At 36.1% G+C, this 12,017-nt stretch overlaps 1 pseudogene; it reads right to left on the bottom strand.

Moving 5' to 3' along the window:
* Positions 1-5,527: 5,527 nt before the first annotated feature.
* LOC118723399 lies at positions 5,528-6,107 on the bottom strand (annotated as a pseudogene).
* Positions 6,108-12,017: the final 5,910 nt, after the last annotated feature.

The raw sequence follows: 12,017 nt of genomic DNA, 5'->3' as shown, positions 1-12,017 counted from the left end.
ATTTTTGTAATGCTCGTACTCATGAGAATGTAGATTAGGCTCAGCTAAGCACGGTGTATCCCCACCAAACTCCGGTGCAATGCGTACCCCCACAAAACTCTTCCCATACCCCTGGGGGTATGCGTACCACATTTTGGGAAACACTGGTCTAAAGGAAAAGAGGTCAATGCCCCTGAATAAGTAGTCAAGTATTGCATGTTTTACAAATTCTTACTGCACCCGGGAAAATCGCTGCGCTAGGATGAAAGCGCTGTTTAAAAACCCAAAAAGTGCAAAAAAACTGCACAGCTTTGTAGGCTTTTGCTGAGTCCTCTTCCTCTTTAGGGTGAGAAGCATGGTGGTTTCTTATTTTCAAATAAAACTAACCAGAGCAAAGATGAAAGTACATGAGTCATTCCAGACATTTATAATGGCAGGCAGCAAGCTTTTCCATATATATTAGAGATAGATATATGTATGTATATATGATAGATAGATAGATGATAGATAGATAGATAGATAGATAGATAGATAGATTGATAGATAGATAGATGATATAGAGATAGAGTTTGAAACAGGCCTTGTAAATGATCACATTGGGCTTCTTATCAACACAAAGGCATCAGAGTAACAGGAGCAGTTGAGCTAGATGTTGAACTCGAAGGCTGATTTCAACTGGCTGCATTTTTGTGATATCTCATCAAATTTAAATTGACTTCCAGATTTTTATTTTTTTGTGCTCTAGGAAAAAACATAAGACATACAATTATGCATGAATAAAGGCAAGCCTTCCAAAGTAGAGAAACTTGAAAGTAAATACTTAAGTCCCCCATGGAATTCTCTGAGTGGTCTAGGATAGGTCTCTCCTAGGAAAAAGCAACAGTAAAGCAGAAGCTCTTGTTCCAGCACTGCCCACCTCTGCCTCAGCTCTCAGTTGTTAAAAAAAAAAAAAAAAAAAAAAAAAAAAAAAAAAAAAAAAAGCTTTTATTCAGAATAGGAGCTAAGAGAATAAACAAAATGTGCCCAAAAATGTACCAAGTTTTACCCGGGACATTGTAAACTCAGTTTCACAATGATGTCTTCTTTTTGTTTGTTTGTTTATTTGTTTTGCTTTGTTTTTATTTATCTGAATTGTTGAAAGTATTACAGATATCTGTTTTTATCCCCCCATTGATCCTCTCCACCCTGCCCCTGCCCTTTTTCCATGCCTCCTCCACACTGCAGTCTGTCCATGGGCTATGCATATAAATTCATTGGCTATTCTATCTTCTTTCTAATGAGTTTATATTTTTCAGTCTTCAGTTCCTACCTGCAACCATTTATCCTCTGAAAGTAGATGATTCCCACAATGACCAGGACGACCAAGAAAATAGAGGATTTCAGATAGAGCATGATCAGTAATTGTGACACTGGAAATATCACACCTTTAAACAGAGGCAACACAGACAGGGTTAAGGAGTCATTTCAAGGATTCTTCTAATAAACAAATAGAGTCACTAGTTTAAAAGAGCCCTTTAAAATAGTCCTAAAAGTTCATATTATCATAATCAAAACACCTTCTAGATTAAAATTGGAATGTTGTTATTGTATCACTCTTTCATGACAGAGTTTAGGAATCATGACTGTATTTTACACATAGTTGATTCAATTATTTTCTGAATGAATAAGTGCAAGTTAGCATTTCTAATACTTCCCAATTTTATAATTTACAAAAAAAAAAAAAAAAAAGGAAATGTGCCCTAGCCAGTTTTGCTCAGTGGGTAGAGTGTTGGCCCAAATACTGAGGGACCTGGGTTCAATTTCAGTCAAGGGCACCTGCCTCATTTGCAGGCTTGATCTCTGGCCCTGGTTGGGGTGTATGCAGGAAGCAACCAATTGATGTGTCTCTCTCACATTGATGTTTCTCTGTCTCTCCCCCTCCCTTCTACTCTCTCTAAAAACCAATGAAAAAAAATTCTTCAGATGAGAATTATTTTTAAAAAGAGATATACTTTATGATTTATTGTGTAAATGTTAGTTTTGGGGGGCATTATTCTTAATATTTTGGGCATGATCTAATAATACTTTCTGCACAGTGAGGTGATTTTGTCACTGAGTTGCTATAATCCCCCCTTTATAATTCCTTGCCTTCCTTTCATTTATTCATCTGTTAAATGCCCCCAGGAATTATTGAAAGGAAAAAATGGGACCAAGTAGGACCATTATTCTGAAGTTTTTCTCTTAAGAAAAGGAGAGCAATGAGGTCAGGTCATCCATTAAATAACCAACTCAAATACTAAAATTAGAACGCTGTCAGACAATCTCCTAGGCACAGTAAGGGAAGAAGAGGAAGACACATCTCAGCCCTCAAAAAGACACATCCAATTGGGAAAGTCAGATTCATACAAATGAAAAGATAACTTATAAGAGAGCAAACAGTGCTAAGTGAGTATTATAAATTATAAGACATAGAAGGAATAAGAAAGCTTAAGCAACTCTAATTGGGAGGTCAGGATGAAGTAGGATTTGAACTGGGTCTCATTGATAACAGGATTAATTAGGTTAAGAGAAAAAAGAACTTTTCAAGAAAGAGAAACAATTTAAGCAAAGTTTTGAAAATGAGTGAACACTAATATTTGGATAATAGAGTGAGATATATAGAAATGAAATCTGTGATGATGATTTGAACCTAATTCTGCAGTCATTTGTATGTGTCAGGTACTGGGCCAGACTCAGGATATAGAAATGAAAGATGTGGTTCCTATTCTTACGGAACTTAGACTGTACTGGGAATCAGAGAAGTGGAAAGTCCATTCCAGGACCATGGAAGTGCTCACATAGAGGAGTACAAGAGGTATTTGGTGAACAGTTAATCAAACTGTAGGGGAATAAAAAATTATCCTAGAACTATATCAAACCAAGTCTTAAAACCTCAATAGGAATTGATCAAATGAAATGGAAGAGAAGAGTGTGGGGAAAAATGCATTGTAGAGAAGTAGAAATTGCATGAAAAGGAGAACAGAGAGCTAAAAGAGCATACCAATTTTGAGGAACCCAACAAGGCCCACATGCATGAGGTGCAGGTTGGAAAACAGCCAGCTATGAGGCTAAGAAGAGCAGCAGTTAGAGATTGGCACCCTTGAGGTTAGTTTTCCATGAGGCAAAGAGAAGCCACTGGGGGCATTTAAGGAGGGGAGTAGAATGTTTTTCATTTTAGAAAGGTTATTCTGACAACAATGTAGGAGATAAATTGGAGGAAGGTAAACTAGGAAGCAGAAGTATGTCATAAGGACCTTGCAATAATCTGGGTGAGAGATAATTATTTTCTCAACTAAAGCAGTGGGGAGAAAAAGAAAGGTCCAGATTTAAGAAAGACTTTTAAGGAACAAAACATAGTAACTGATTTTGACTTTGGGAAATAAAGAGTGATTTGTATAATATTCTGACTTGGGTCATTTACCAAAATATAGGTGCAGAGTTTATAAAAGGCTAGAGGAAAGGACTACTATTTTATGAATATGCAAGTTGAGGTACCCTGATGCATCCAAGTGATGCTGTCCTGTTGAAGGTTGTTTTTTTTTTATGGTGGTATAGCTAAAGAGGGAAAACTGGGCTAAAAATACACATGTGAGAGTCAAGAATTAGGCAGTGATTGAAGCCATGTGTATGGATGAGATTGCTCAAGGAATAAGGGGAAAGGTGAGAAGAAGAGAGGGCAAATGATGGAACCCATAGAAATGTCTTCCTTAGTGGGAATAGATGAAAAAGAATCTATTTAAGAAGATTAAGAAGTTAATTTAAAGTTAAAGAAAAGGAACCAACTGAAAATGGCAGGATGACAGATGAGCAGGGCCAAGAGACCATATGAAATACCATAAAGAAGCCAATTATTAACAAAGAATGACAATTTTATATAGTATTCAGCATCTGGCACATCTTTGGTGCTTTATATCATGTGGCAAAGAGAAACCACAAGCAAGTCAAAGAGTAGATGTGAGGTAGCATGGAGGAGACACTGAATATAGATTCTTTTTTTTTTTTTTAAATCTTACAGGTGAGTAGAAGGCATGAGCTAGGAGTTTGAGGAAGTCATAACATCTAGTTTTTAACTTGGGAGAAAAACAAGCATTTTACATAATCAGCCTTATAGAAAGGATTTGTATATCATAAGACTGAACAAAAGAGGGCAAAAATAATTAGTGAACCAAAGCCTCTAAGGTAATGGAAGGACTTATTCCAAAGGACTTAGAGCAATGATTCTCAACCTTTCTAATGCTGGAATCCTTTAATACAGTTCCTCATATTGTGGTGATCCCCAACCATAAAATTATTTTCATTGCTACTTCATAACTGTAATTTTGCTACTGTTAATGAATCTTAATGTAAATATCTGTGTTTGCTGATTGTCTTAGATGACTGTGCTAGTGGTTCTCAACCTTTGCTGTAGAGCCTTTACATACAATTCATCCACTTGAAATGGATGAGTTGTATGTAAATTAGATCTCAATGAAGCTATTGAAAAATAAGCAAATAAATATGAGAGATGTTATGTGAAATAATTTATAGGGTATGATTATATTTTAAACTCTACTATTATATTTTACTAGAGGCCCGATGTACAAAATTTGTGCATGGGGGGAGTGTCCCTCAGCCCAGCCTGCATTCTCTCCAATCTGGGACCCCTCAAGGTCTAAAGGGGCAGTCAAACATCCCTTTCACAATCCAGGGTTGCTGGCTCCCAACCATTCACCTGTTTGCCTGCATGATTGACCCTAACTGCTTCTGCCTGCCAGCCTGATCACCCCCTAACCACTACCATGCCAGCCTCATTGATGCCTAACTGCTCCCCTGCCAGCCTGATGCTTGACTGTTCCACTGCTGGCCCAATTGCCCCTAACGTCCCTCCCCTGACTGCCTATTCACCTCTAACTGCCCTTCCCTGCCAGTCTGGTCACCTCTAACTGTCCTCCCCTGCAAGCCTGGTTGCCCCCAACTGCCTTCCTTCCCAGCCCGATAATCCCCAACTATCCTCCCCTGCAGGCCTGGTTCCTCCCTCTCATTGTCCTCCTCTGAAGGCCATCTTGTGGTGGCCTTCTTGTGTCCACATGGGGGTGGACATCTTTGACCATTTGGGGCAGCCATCTTGTATGTTGGAGTGATGGTCAATTTGCATATTACCTCTTTATTAGATAGGATTAAAAGGCCAAACATCATGAATTGACATAGTTACTTACTTGAATTACACAAGTAGCATGATTCAGTATGAAAATAAGAAACTGTCTACAAATGCCTGACAGTAATTAGTTGTAGTATACAATGTGTATAGAGGAGTCATACAGAACAACAAACTCTCATCCAAAACAAAAACTTTATAATACCTTTAAAAATCCAATTTTTCTTTAAAATACTTCATGAAAAAATTATCAGGTCAGTATTAACACCTTAAATAGTGAAGCTACATTGCATCTATTTATATACAAAGGAAACAAAGGAACATCCTTTCACCAGTCATTTCCTTCTAATGTCTCTGCTTGCTTCTTCATATTTCCCACTCCTTCATTTCTTTAAATCATGCAAACTGAATTTGTTGAACACCAGAAATCTGTTGATATTATTTGTGTAAACCATAACCTTCTGTTCTTGACTATGCAGTTATTAAACGAGATGATAAATAGTTAGTAAATGCTTCCTCTGTTGGCTCTTCACTTAGTTCACCTGTAGCTGTGACTGTTCTACCAATTCCTTTCTCTCCTTCCATTGCCTCTCTGAATTTCCAGAGGTATAATTTTAGAAGTCCTGCATAACTGTCAAAGCCTAAGATAGACATGGCAAAGAGAACATCTTCTCCATTGATTGGCTTCCATTTCTCTTGATGGCACCCTTCACTTGCTTCAGATGTTATAAACCTGATGATGTGTCCATTCTTGAACACATTTTTTGGCATCTTTTGCAATCTTTTCTTTTTGAGGTATGGCATTTTTCATTAACCTTGACACATTTGCAATTGGAAGATAACTATCTTTTGAACCATTTGTGATGTCCTCAGTTTTATCATTAGGCTGTATAATATAGTGACTTCCTTCAATATAGTATGCAGAAATTTCTAGTTGAGAAGAATCTGTTGTATAACTGCCACCATCAATTGTCATAAAATACTGTCAGAACCATGGTATCAGTAATGTTCAAAAACACCTCTATCTAATCACATGTATACAAATGATCATACTAGAATACTATCAAAGACTATGCACTGCCAAATTCAATAACCTAGAAGAAATGAATAAGTTCCTAGAAAGATACAAGCTTCCTAGCCTGAATCATAAAGAATTGTAAGATCTAATATCATACTGAAAGCTTTTCTTCTAAAATCAGAAACAAGACAAGGATGCCCACTCTCACATTCTTATTCAACATAGTTCTTGGATGTTCTAGCCAGAGCAATCAGGCAAGATAAAGAAATAAAAGGTATTCAAATTGGGAATGAATAAATAGAAGTGTTGCTTTTTGCAGATGACATGATTTTGTATATAGAAAATCCTAAGGCCTCTACCAAAAAACTATTAAAAACAAATACAGTAAAGTTGCAGGCTAAAACAATCTATGTATAAAAATTCCCCGCTTTCCTATATATAATAGTAACAAAGAAAACTCAGGGGGAAAAAATCCTTTTGCATTACAAAAAAAATAATAAACTTAATAGGAATAAACTTAACAGAACATGAAGGATTTATATACTGAAAAATGCAAAGCATTATTTAAAAGGATTGATAGACATAATGAAATGGAAAGATATTTTGTATTCATGTATTAGAAGAATAAACATAGTTATATGACCATATTACCTAAACCAATATACAGATTTAATGCAAACGCATCAAAATCCCAATATCATTTTTTAAAAATATAGGGAAAAAATCACATTAAATTTTATTGGAAGCATAAAAGACCCAAAATAGCCAAAGCAATTTTGAGTAAAAAAGGAATAAAGCTGGATATTTCATAATATCTGACTTCAAATTATACTACAGAACTATAATAATCAAAATAACATGATATTGGCAGAAAACAGACATACAGACCACTGGAATGAAGTTGAGATCCCAGAAATAAAACCATATGCATATGTGCAGAGAGTTTTTGACAAAGGAGCCAGAAACACACAATGGGGGGGAAAACCTCTTCAATAAATGGTGCTGGGAAAATTGGAAGCCACATGCAAAAGAATGAAACTAGATTACAGTTTGTCCCCAGGTACAAAAATTAATTCAAAATGAATCTAAGACTTAAATATAAAATCTGATAAAATAAATTCCATAGAAGAAAACATAGGTACTCAGCTTTCGGACCTTGGTTGTAGAGAACATTTTATGAATTTGACTCCAAAGGCAAGGGAAGTAAAGGCAAAAATAAATGAATGGGATTTTATCAAACTAAAAAGTTTTTGCAGAGCAAAAGAAACTACCAACAAAACAAAAAGGCAACCAATCAAATGGGAGATGATAATTGTATCATCTCCAGCAACACCTTTGAGAGAAATTCTCTGCACACTCCTTTTTTCTTCTTACCACACACAGCTCCTCTGAAAGAATGGAAAATCAAACACAAAACTAGAATGTCTTACCTTGAGTCAGTTCTATGGACCGACTCCAGTTGCCAGTCTCATGGGAGACAGCGCAGGACACAATAGACACATTGCCACCTGCCCAGTGGCACATGCTCTGGACAGTCACTGTGCCATTGCCCCAATCTTTGTGCTCAGGAACACAGTCTCCCGCTGGGGTCCAGGAGATCCGGGCAGCCGGCCTCCCCGCAGCTGCCTTGCACACCGCAGTTCCATTCTCGCTTTGAAACAGAGTCACCTCAGGGGCCACTGTAGGGATGAAGAAGTAAATGTCTTAACATATTCGACATGGAATTTAGAGAGGAATTCCTTTAAGTCCCAAATCTGGTTTTCTGAAATACCCCAATGTACAATGTTCCTTACCTAGCACTCGGAGGTGATAGTTATACTGGAAATTCCCATCAGGTGCTGCCACTTCACACCTGTAATACCCCTCATGAGTGATGGCCACTGGGTCAATCTGAAGGGCAGCAATCTTGTCAGGTCTGTCGGGCCAGGTCATTCTCTTGTCAGTGCAGTTTGTTTTTATGGTCTCATTTGTATTTCTCTTGTGGGTTCTGATGCAGGGAGGCTTGTCTCCGAGGGTTATTTCCCATGTTGTTAAAAGCGCATTTGTCAACGGGATAGGAAGGCAAGAGAGCACAGCCTTTGTATCCAACAGTACAGGCAGGAAAGCATTAGCTGGACACACACACACACACACACACACAGAGAGAGAGAGAGGGGGGGGTAAGGGGGGGGGAAAGCTTGGTAAGAAATTCACATTACATTTTCCACATCATATTATATAACATTGTACTGGAACATTATTTTACTGGTGGTTTTATTCCAAAAATATTAGACTTACATTAAAAAAAGTATGCATTACCAAAATACAGGGTGTCCCCCCAAAAAATGTATATATGTTTTAACAGTTGACTACTCACTTTTCACTCCTCTTCAGGTTTAACTGATTTGAAATAATGGGTGAAGCCAGACTATGTTTTGAACAAAGAAAATTTATCCTAAAGAGCCACTAGACTTCTTTTTTAATGGAGATATATAAAAGATAAAGTTTACAGTACAAAACCTGCAACAGTCAATGAATTGAGGGTACACAAACACTGAACTAAATGATTCTTTTTTTAATATTATCTAAATCTTTGTGTATTAATATTCATCTCCTAACTCAATGACTGCCGATCAGCAGATGAGAGGATTAGAAAACTGTGGGACATATACATAATAGAATACTACACTGCTGTAAAAAAGAAGGAATTCTTACTATTTGCAACAGATGGGACTAGAGAGCATTATGCTAAGCAAAATAAGCCAGTCAGAAAAAGGTAAATACCACTTGATCTCACTCATTTATGGAATATAATGAACTAAATAATTCTTGATGTTTGTGATTCCATTGCTTCGCATTATTAGCAGTGCCTGGACTAGATGGGTCATCAGTTGAAAACAGATATTGACAAAAAATCTATTAATTTCTGTAGATACTTTAAAATTTTGAAATTGAACTGTATGTTAATAAACACTGATTTTATAATCATACAAGGTGTGTATATATTTTTAGGCTGCACTGCATATATAACATATTAAACCTAATCCAAAGATTAACTCATTTTGCCTATATTATGTATTAGATACACAGTATGTATTATATACTGTGTGTCTAATATATATATATATATATATATATATATATAGTAACTTTTTTAAGTATTTTGAAATTAATTCAGGAGGTTTGATATCCACGGGGGGGAAAAAACAAGAAAATTCATTTCTCAACTACAAAACAATGACAATGAATCTTTTGGTCAGAGACTATTATATTTATTTCATATACCATGCTTCTTGGGCTTCATGGAATAACTAATGATGTGCTTATTTCCTTCTAAGTTTTGATTAGAGAGAACAAATTAGTAATATCAAATCTAAAAGCCTATCCCTAAGGGTGACACTTCAGGCAAAAATAAATATATAAGATAAAGGAATTAAAAATAATAAGATAGCATTCAGGTTGAGCAAGCTGGAAATTTTTAAAGTTTTTTATTTTTATGTGGAGAATCAGAAAGTGAACTAACAGATTCTTCATTCCTTCCTTCTCAGTTATACACATTTCCAAAGAATTCCACTATAAACTTTGCTCACAGATTTTGTTGTCATATAACCACTCTAATTATGAGGATTCAATATAGAAGTTGACTCATTTTTTTCCATAATTTAAAGTAAAAATTAAGCCCTGCTACATACAAGAATTTTCCAACATGGAAGCTCACATGTTTTCCATAAATTGACATAATGTGTCCATGACTAGTAAGGGTTTGTTAGGTGTACCTGTTACAGCTCACCTGTAACAAAGATATCCATAACTTCATAATTTTTAACATGAGCTGTGTGGTGGGGAAAATATTTTATGTGAATAAAGCGTGGTTGTGCTAAACACTGCATTAATCTCTCTCTTCTGTTCATGTTACCTGCCTTTTCTGTGAAGTACTCAAGCCTTTGAATTTCACAGCCAAATAAAGATCATCTAACTAGATGAGAAAGAGAGAGAATTTTCAAGCAGATCTGAGAGGCAGTTAAATATGGAATTTAAAGAGACATTTATTTCAGCCCCAAATTTGATTATCTGAAACTCCGCAATGTACAATGTTTCTTACCTAACACTTGGCTTGTTGGCAACCACTAGAGTTAAATCTGGGTAAGCTACATGTGCACAAGGGAAAGATGCTGAAGATAAAACTGGAAAGAAAAGAGACTGGTGAGGACGCAAGTTTGAAGGTTCTCTAATTTCTCAGGAGTTTGAACTTTAGCTTGTAAGCACTATAAGGCCTTAATCTTTTTTGCCTAATATTTATCTTCAAGATCTGATTCTATTTTTTAGTAAAAGGCGAAAGATTTATGCGGTCTGAAGAGAAACCAGAGCATTGATTCTATTTTTTAAAGGAAGTACTAGGTAATCAATAGACATGTGAATTTTAACAGAGCCAAGTACCCAAAGTATTAACTCAAATGTCAAGGAATCTAAGCACAGTAAGTATTCTACATTCTTTTACCTTCCTCCATGCACTCTTCTCCTTTATAATGATAGTTCTTACGAAAATGCTATAATTTTATCCTTTCTCTACCATCCTTTTTTTTTTTTTTAATTCCTGTAGTGATAATTAACAACAGCTAGTCACTCCCTCACACTCAGTGGGTTTGACACCTAATACTACTATTCTTCATACACTCCTGTGATCACCTAGGTTGATTTCACCTTCTACTGCATTGAGGAGAGAGAGGGTAGATTTCAGAACCAGTAGTCATAACCCATCTTTTTTGGATCCTTTGTCTATAAATATCTCCCCATCTCACTCAGCTACCATCCCCTAGTTTAGGTCCCTATTACCATTCATCTAGAATCTAGCATGTCAAACTCACAGCCCACAGCCATGTGCAGCCCACAAGGAATATTTTTGTAACCCAGCCAATGTAACAGTATGTAAGAAATATTTTAATAAAAATTTTGGGACTTAATTTTTACAATATCCCATAATTATTAATAACGAACTACAATGTTCATAAATGACTGATTTACTATAATCATGTTGCATTCATTTCCCTTATGACCCTTACATGCAAGCACACCATTTCTCTCCACTAATACTAGCAGTAAATATGTTAGTAGCCGATTGCCACATCATTAGTCTTGGACTGACTTGTTTGGTGTGTGCAACAGGAAATATTTCACTCTCTGAGAACAAGAAAAGTAAATTTATTTGCATTGTGCTTATTAATTTGTGCAGTTATTCAATGTCTGGTAAGTTAATGTTCAAGAAAAATATTAATTTTATTAAAATGTTCTATTATTTTATGTTAATGATTACTCATTTATTTTAGCCCTTTGCATTCAGCATGTCTATTGAAATAAACCTGTTTCTATGAAAATTGAAGCTTTTGTTTTTTTTGAAACCCACATAAACTTAAACCTTATTTATTTGGCCATGTTAGCCCTTCAGTTTGACATGCTTTGTCTAGATACTACAAAGCCTCCTAATTCTATCTCTGTCCCAAAACTCTCCTGTTTTCAATTCATACCTTACATTGCAACCAAGTACATCATTCTATAGATGTGATTGACTCAACTGTAATATTCTTCAGAAATCTTTTCTTGCTTAAAGAAAACATTTAAATGACTTTGTGTTGCCCTAACTGGTTTGGCTCAGTGGATAGAGTGTCAGCCTGTGGATTCAAGGGTCCCAGGTTCTGATATGGACAAGGGCATGTACCTTGGTTGCAGGCACATCCCCATTAGGGGGTGTGCAGGAGGCAGCTGAATGATGTTTCTCTCTCATCGATGTTTCTAATTCTCTCTCCTTCTCCCTTCTGCTCTGTAAAAATTCAAAAAGATATATTTTAAAAATAAATAAAAGCCTTTGTGTTGCTTTGAAAGCCTTCTTTTCCA

This window comes from Pipistrellus kuhlii, unplaced genomic scaffold (assembly GCF_014108245.1).
Source record: "Pipistrellus kuhlii isolate mPipKuh1 unplaced genomic scaffold, mPipKuh1.p scaffold_m20_p_2, whole genome shotgun sequence".
Lineage (NCBI taxonomy): Eukaryota > Metazoa > Chordata > Mammalia > Chiroptera > Vespertilionidae > Pipistrellus > Pipistrellus kuhlii.
Note: the sequence above shows the minus strand (reverse complement) of the source record. Positions and strands in the feature narration are given on the sequence as shown.